Consider the following 8,544-nt stretch of genomic DNA (forward strand, 5'->3'; position numbering starts at 1 on the left):
AGGGATAACTTACTGACTGAGAATTCTGAAATCCTAATTTATAAGTTATATAAATTATTAACTATAAAAAGTCATCAAAATGATGATTAGAATTATTATCACCTTCTGGAAAAGATATAATAAAATGAGTGAGATGTACTCAGTTTTACAGATGAGGTGGAATAAAGTGAAATCAGAATCAGACAATAAAAAGGTAGACAAGGTCTGTTTCAGTATTTTAATACACTTGTTTAAAACTTCTCCATGGGTACAGATATATCTGCATGTGTGTAAGATACATATGCACAACTTTTTCCTGGACTGATTGATAATCATGAACAATTATGCTTAGTTTTAATTTCACGTTCAGTTTAAAGCTGTCCAATAGAGTTTCTAACCATATACTAGTGACAGTTTCTTTTTAAAAATTTTTTTAATGTTTATTTTTGAGAGAGAGAGAGACAGAGAGAGAGAGTGTGAGCAGGGGAGAGGCAGAGAGAGAGGGAGACACAGAATCCAAAGCAGGCTCCAGGCTCTGAGCTGTCAGCACACAGCCCGACATGGGGTCCGAACCCACAGACTGTGAGATCATGGCCTGAGCCCAAGTCAGACTCTCAACCTACTGAGCGACCCAGGCACCCGACGACAGTTTATTTTTAATAAAACAAGTGTCACCTGGGCAGTGAGGATATAGCCCATTCTAATTTTTTTTCTGTTTTCTTATATTAAAAACTGAATATATGCTATTCTAAAAATAAATATCATTACCTGTTCTATTTTTAAAAATTGGGGGGCTCCTGGGCGGCTCAGTCAGTTAAGCATCTGACTTCAGCTCAGGTCATGATCTCGCAGTTCATGGGTTTGAGCCCCACATCAGGCTCTGTGCTGACAGTTCAGAGCCTGGAGCCTGCTTTGGATTCTGTGTCTCCCTTGCTCACTGCCCCTCCCCTGCTCATCCTCTCTCTCTTTCTCTCTCTCTCAACAATAAACATTTAAAAAATTTTTTTTTTAATTGGAGAAGGAGACAAAGTCATCACATTAAAGTTAGAGCTGGTTTTAAAAAGCATTATGCAAGATATTCTCTAGGAATTCAAACAGATTTTTTCCTGTTCACATATTTATTTCACCACTCATTCATGACCAGATTTTAGTTTTGTATTATATTCTATTAAAAAAAATCTGAAAAAAGCACCCCAAGACCCACCAGAATACACAGTTTTTATCTTATTTTCTTTTGTTTCCAATGCTAACAAGTTATTATATGGTCTTATTTTAAGTAGAGCCATGAAAGTGTCAAGGGTTTGGGGGGGGGATCTACATTTTCATGAACTGTACTCAGATTTTGAGTATAGTATGCTGTTCCTCACAACTGTGGGTACTTTTGTACTTCCTTATTCCTCACAAAGTATAATTGTTTCATGTTTTCCATTGTCCAGTCCCCAAGAACCTTGACTGAAGAACCAGCATTCTGTGCTGGGTTTGAATTCATCATTAGCACCCAGGGTAACCTCAGTCCACAGAATGTAAGAAGACAAGTGAGGCAATGTTTGTGGAGTCCAGCGGCTGAACCCGCTCCACAACAGAAGAAATGCCCCAATTGTCCTTCCTAAGCAAAAATTGCCATGATTCTCCATAAATAAGCAGTTGTCCGTTGACTGTTATAAATAGACTTTAATATACAACCAGCTGTCTCAGAAAGTTTATAACTGTTGACCAAAGACACAGTTGGGAAGAGAAATGGGATGTTTCCACATAGCAGGAGAATAGCCTGTCTGCAGTGAGTGAGGTTGCACACAGATTCCCCATTTAAAACATGTTAGCATGCCTGAATTCAAACTAAAATTAGGGGATAGCACAATGGGCTTCATGTGGGAGTCTTTTCAATAGAGACTGTATTCTTTTCTGATGGGCACCCTTGAATTCAGGATTGTGAAATAAGTAGCAGTTACCAGCAGACATCCTACAAAGTGCTGGTCAGAGAAGATATTTTAGAAGATACAGAGCAAGATGCACCAGTTTGGCTATGATAAGAACTAACCTCTGTCCCTGTCTCTTACCCATTTCCTGTACTGTTTTCTTTATCGTTTTCAAAATAATTCTCCTTCCTTGCCTTCTTTCTCAACCTCCCCAGATAACGACTCTATGAGCAAGTGTTTTGAACAGTTTATTTTAACCAGATCCAATCCCTGGGGCAAGATGCAGTCTCAAAAATCTGATGGGGTATGACAGAGAACAAGGCCCAGAGCAGCCAGCCAGGGCACATGCCTCTCTGTACTGCAGAAGGATCCCACCCACGGCTGCTGTGAGTTCTAACCAGCCAGCCAGAGATAATTGGATGTGGCTGAGACTAAAGGTAGATGTGCTACTGTTGCAAAGCTCAGTAAAACAACTCAGGGAAGGACAAACATGCCTCAGAGAAATATGGAAATAGAAGGGTGAGGACAAAAGACAGACAAAGGAAACCAGAATCTAGAAGGAAAGACATATCAGAATGTTTCTCCCTCTACTAAAATAAATAGGGATGAAAAAGAATAGGATATTTTAATACAAAATAGTATACTGTGTACTTTTTTAAATGTACATCTTCCCAAATATCTCTGAAATATGCTCTGAGGATGATTTTCCTTTCCAAATGGGTTCCTAGTTTGATCCCCACCCTCTAAAAAATTTTAAGAGGATTATAATTTTCTAAAATCACTTAGATTAAAAAAAATAATAATAAAGACTACCATGATTGCTTTTGAACTATCCAGAGCTAGCAGATAATCCTATGATCCCAACTCACCCTGAAATTTACATGAGTGAGAAAGTTTATGTTTAGTTTAAATTGGAGATTTTTTTTTCCTTCTGGTTGAGACACATGTAATTTAACACCGAGTCTTATTTAAGAATTACAAGTTCTATTTTAAAGACTGAAACACTTTAAACTGAGTAGGCAAGAAAATGTACCCTTAGAGATGTACACCCAGAAGATTTGAGATATTTGAGATCTCCTACTACAAACTTGTAAATGATTACTTTTTCCTTGGAAACTGCTGTTCCTCAATATCCTTTCATAAAGCAGCACCTCCCTCAGAGTGTTGTAATAGAGCTAAGTGAGTGGGAGTTGCCTTACACATGGCACTCAGTAGTTTACTCTAGCACAAATTAAAGCACTTCATAACTTGACGTTGCTTTCTTTTTCTTCCACGGTAACTTTGCACTGTAGTATACAGACACAAGTGCATGTCAGTATACAGCTTGATGAATTTTCATGAACTGAACATACCAATAGGACCACCACCCAAATTAAGAACATTCCGCACACCTAAAGGAGGTCCCTTCATGCTCCACTGTGGTCACTATTGACCAACCTGCCAGCTCACAGTAACTACTATCCTAACAGTATCAGTTTTGCTTTTTTAAGATATATATTTTTATTTTTGCTAAATAGACAAAGTAAATTTACCATCTTAACCATTTTTAAGTGTACAGTTCTGTGGCACAGAAGTATGTTCACATTATTGTGCTAATACTACCAGCTTCCATCTCCAGAACTCTTCATCATCCCAAACTGAAACTCGAATTCCAATTAAACAGTCTCTCCCCACTCCCTTCCTTGCCCAGGCCCTATCAATGACAATTATATTTTCCATGTCTATGAATCTGACTATTCTAGGTACCTCATATAAGTGGAATAATATATTATTTATGCCAGTTTTGCCTAGGAGATACATATCCAACATAAGGGACTACAACCTTGGTACTATGGTTAAAGAATGTTATTAATGATAATTAAAAATCTTAGTAAATGATGCTGACATGTTTTCCATACCTCATCAGTTTCATTCAACAAATAAAATTAAAATAGCTAATATAAATAATATTAAATAATTACATAGCTAATAATAGAAGTTAAGCAGTCATTAGTCAGAAAGCTCCTTAAATGATGAGAAACTTAACCTTTCTGTGAGACCAAAGGTCCACCCCTCAACCAGTGGTCATTCTCTAGCAATGTCCTCCAAACCTGGGGATTCCCAGGCTCTTACCTGACACTGACCAGTAGCTAAGGCCTTAGTGTCCTATACCCAAGCTAGCCGGTGACAGAATATTCCAAAGAGGCTGGGAATGCTAAGGGTGACGAACTGACATCCCAACGTCCAGGTCAGCTTTGGAGCAGCCCTAAGGCAGATGATACAAAGAAGGTCAACAACAGGGGAATAGGTTGTATCCCAACCAGAGACCTGTTCAACAATACAAGTTTGCCCAAGGGCAAACATACGCCCATTCCAGCTCCCCCTTCCTCACCTAAGTGACCTCGAAGGTGGCACTAATCCTGGCCAACACACAATCTAGGGCACAGCAGTATTCAGACATTCAGACAGAACAAGGCCCAGCTCCCCTCCGTGAGGAGGATGATGAGAATAGCGGTAGAGGGGCCGCCATCATGTGAGACAAGCATCACTCCCATAAACCCATCCTTCTGACTGCTTTGAGAAACAGAAACCAAATTTCACCCTCCCTCCAACGCTCTCTTGTCACTGTCAGAACTAATGCCAATCCCTCACTGGAGTCCTGAGACTTGAGTGGCTGCGGGGCCAGCAGGAGCCTTCAGAGTATTTCCAAAGTAGCCACACTTTTCTATCAGGGATGTATTCACGTGTTACACACACATCTCGAGTTTATCATCCTGGACCATCAAGGAGAAAAGTCTGAGTTAAGGGATGACAGGCCTGGAGGAGCCAGGAGCAGGTAGAAGCAGCCCTTGAAGGAACACAGAACAGGAGGGCGGACACTGATAGCCACAGCCCATACTTAGGGGCATCAGTAGACTTAGGTGCTTGTTTCCACGATTTCCCACCCCCATCCTCACGAAATGCTACCAGAAAGCTTCTGGAACATTCCTTCCCTGACAGGAACCAGAGCACCAGCTACTTACTTGTGCACCTGAGAGGAAAGCCATGTCACCTGACAGAAAAGATCTCATTCACGTGTGAAGGCAGACTCCAGCTGGGATCATCCAACGGCTCTACCCAGCAAAAATGCATAACCAAAAACCCAGAGCCAGTCGCTCACGGTCAACCTCCATTGCGTGGTGCTGCTTCAGACACGGTCAGCGCAGACGCGACACTGCGTGCTGCCTGAGAAGGCGGCTTACGCATGCGCGGCTGCTGCAGCGCCCAACCTTGTGCTAGACCAGGACCTGCTTGAGGAGAGCGACGATGTGGGCGTGCTGCACTCCTCACTTGTCACGTGGCTTCCCGTCGGCCCGCCGGTGTACCTCCTCCTTTGGGAGGCTTTCTTTCTTTTTTTTTTTTTAATTTTTTATTTATTTTTGAGAGACGGAGCATGAATGGGAGAGGGGTAGAGAAAGAGAGGAAGACACTGAATCCAAAACATGCCCCAGGCTTTAAGCTGTCAGCCCACAGGCCGACATGGGGCTGGAACTCAAGAACTGTGAGATCGTGACCTGAGCCAAAGTCGGACGCTTAACCGACTGAGCCACCCAGGTGCCCCAGGATGGGAGGCTTTCTAATGGGAATATCCTGAGTGTTGCATAGGTGTAAAATTCATTTCACTACAGATGTTTGAAACCAAAAAAGCCCTCAAGAGCCAGTGTGGGAAATCAGTGCCAGCTTATGACCAGGACCAGAGCATCCCAGTTGAAATCCTTCAGCTGCTCCACCTTGGAAGTGCCTCCAAGTGGGAGTTCTTGGCCAATCTGCACATCACAGCTCTGCTAAATGCCTCACAGTGGACCTTGGAGTCCTGCATGACCCACCTGCAGTACAAATGGATCCCGTGTAAGACAGCCACGTGGCTGACCTTAGCTCTCACTTCAAGAAGCAAATGGGCTTCAATGACTATGTCAGGGAAAGGGGAGGCAAGGTCCTGGTCTACTGTGAGGCTGGGATCTGTCATTCACCCACCATCTGCATGGTTTACCTCATGAAAAGCAAGCAATTCTGCATGAAGGATGCCTTCAATTACATCAGGCAGAGGAGGAGTGTGGTGGTCACCCCCAGCTTTGGCTTCATGGGCTAGCAGCTCTTGCAATAGGAGTCTGAGATCCTGCCTTCCACACACCCAGACTCCCTCCTTCCAATGAGAGGCAACCAGCTCTTCATTCATAGCCCATTTGCAGACACTGAGACCTGATACGTAGGGTTCCTACCGCACATTTCCTACCTCACTGCTGGCTCCAGTGCCCACCCATTCAACAGTCTCAGACCTCAGTAGAAGCCCCACGGCCATATCTACAGCCTACAAATATGGCTGGGAGAATCAGCCCAACCCCAAAAAACTGTGATTTTAATTTTTTTTATTTTTTTAATCTTTATTTTTGAGAGAGAGAGAGAGACAGAGACACAGTGTGAGCAGGGAAGGGGCACAGGGAGAGGGAGACACAGAATCCAAAGTATGCTCCAGGCTCAGAGCTGTCAGCACAGAGTCCAACGTGGGGCTTGAACTCACGGACTGTGAGATCATGACCTGAGCTGAAGTCGGATGCCCAACCGACTGAGCCACCCAGGCGCCCCTGTGATTTTATTTTTTAAACTCAGATATTTCATACCTGTGCAAGACTAAAAACCTCACTCTTTCCCACTGTAGGTGATAGTAAATGGCCACCGGGATTGCAAATGAACTTCAGACCAACCTTAGGGATAGGTTTTTGGAACTAAAGGAAGTTCAAGCCGTTAAGAAAATAGCATCTGACTACTGTACTTCCAGATCTGGTGACCTCTCAGGACTGCACAGTCTGTACACCTCCTAATTCGCCTTTTCCTTTCAAGCTTAAGGCAATAGATAACCTATAGCAAAATGGAAGAAAGTAGGTGCTAGATCAAGAGAAAAAGCAGTTAAGAAGCCAATTCATTTTGAAGGAAGCACAATTTCCACCTTATTTTAACATTGGCAATCTCAGAATCTCTCTCCGTTCCTTCAGGACATAAGCTTATCATCATCCAGTCAGAAAAATAACCCAACAGGGTTTGTAAGGACATAGTCTATATGCTGATTTGAAACCTCAATTTTTTTTTTTTTTTTGAGATTCTGTCATGAGTCCAATGGAGGCAATTAGTTGAAGTAGTGAGACATCAACCTTTCTGAGTGTCCTGTCCCCTGTGGATTCTTCCCTGACTTTTGACTTTGCATGATTCTTATTCATACTTCAATTTTTCTTATTGCATCTCTCCACAAACTGTCTCTTATGTCATTTGAAAAGAGTTCTGCAGAACTTAGACCAAATCAGGCCTTTGAGGGGGTGGCAGGAGATGGGAGGAGAAAAAGAATACCTACTGTTTAGGTCAGGTGGCATTGAAACAGCCATTTGCCCCAGCTAGTTGTCCTTGTATGTGCTTGTCTCGTCTTTTACAACATGTGTTTTCTTCCCTGCCCCGGAGGTTGTCTTCAAGCTGTTGACTTCTGGAATTTTATAGATTTATTCAAGAGAAAAAAACAGTAGTTCCCTAAAATCCATATGAATATGAAGAAGAGCAATAGGTTACTGGTTATTGTTGTTGTTATTGTTTATAGTGTAAAATCAAAAAAAGTAAAAAGAAAAAAAAAGAGAGCCAAAAGCACAAGAACAAACCAAGGGCCACTGCTTCCTATGGCCACCACTCCACATGAGGCTTGCGCTATGAAGCTGGGCTGCCTTCCTCACAGCCTTCAACTATCTTTCTGCACGGGTGTGGGCACCTGGGTAGCTCTGTCTGTTAAGCATCTGACTTTGGCTCAGGTCATGATCTCGAGGTCTGTGAGTTGGAGCCCCGCATCGGGCTCTGCGCTGACAGCTCAGAGCCTGGAACCTGCTTCGAATTCTCTCTCTCTCTCTCTCTCTCTCTCTCTCTCTCTCTCTCTCAAAAATAAATATTAAAAAAGAAGACAGTACAGTCCTTTTTATGCATCGCAACACTTTTATGAATATCATAAGAAAAGTCTGTCAATTAAACATTCATGGTAAGTCATACTTCATTAACAAATTAACCAGCAGTTCATAAAATTTGTTTTTCTTAAAAGACCAAATCACACTGGCACACCTATACAATCAAAAGAAGAGAAACTTGACGTTTGTTTACTCTCATCAAAAAAAAAAAAATTCAGACTATATATGCAAAATTATATAAATAAATATAACACAAGTAACGATAATAAGCACATTCCATCTTTAGAATGCTTCACCAACGTTAGCTAATGAACTCACACAACAAGCTTGTGAGGTAGGTGTTATTATCCTTGTTTTGCAGATGGAGAAACTGAGGAAGGAGGAGGTAATGACTGGCCCAAGGCAAGCATGAGTCAGCATCAAATGCAGAGTAGACTCTATGTTGAGACAATTGCTTTGGATTTTTGTCTCTTAAAAACCAAGAAAACAGAACAAAACCAAAGGAGAAAATAATTCAGTTTAGAAAAATGAGTTTTAGTAAAGGGAATGGGTTTTTTTAAACTAAGAACAGAATTTCCAAACCTAATAATTTGTATGTCCCAAAGTTTCCCGCTAATTACCACCATCTCCTCTGTTTTATCTTTCTAGTGAGAAGTTGATGATAACTCTCTCTTTTGACCAGAGAAACTTTACCTTTT

At 41.9% G+C, this 8,544-nt stretch overlaps 1 pseudogene; it reads left to right on the plus strand.

The window, feature by feature from the left end:
* The first annotated feature begins 2,121 nt into the window (after positions 1-2,121).
* On the plus strand, positions 2,122-6,268 carry LOC124509613 (dual specificity protein phosphatase 5-like; annotated as a pseudogene).
* The last annotated feature ends 2,276 nt before the right edge of the window (positions 6,269-8,544 follow it).

Source organism: Lynx rufus, unplaced genomic scaffold (genome assembly GCF_022079265.1).
Source record: "Lynx rufus isolate CCGP_SWC_20201006 ecotype Redwood Valley unplaced genomic scaffold, mLynRuf1.p SCAF_1, whole genome shotgun sequence".
Taxonomy (NCBI): Eukaryota; Metazoa; Chordata; class Mammalia; order Carnivora; family Felidae; genus Lynx; species Lynx rufus.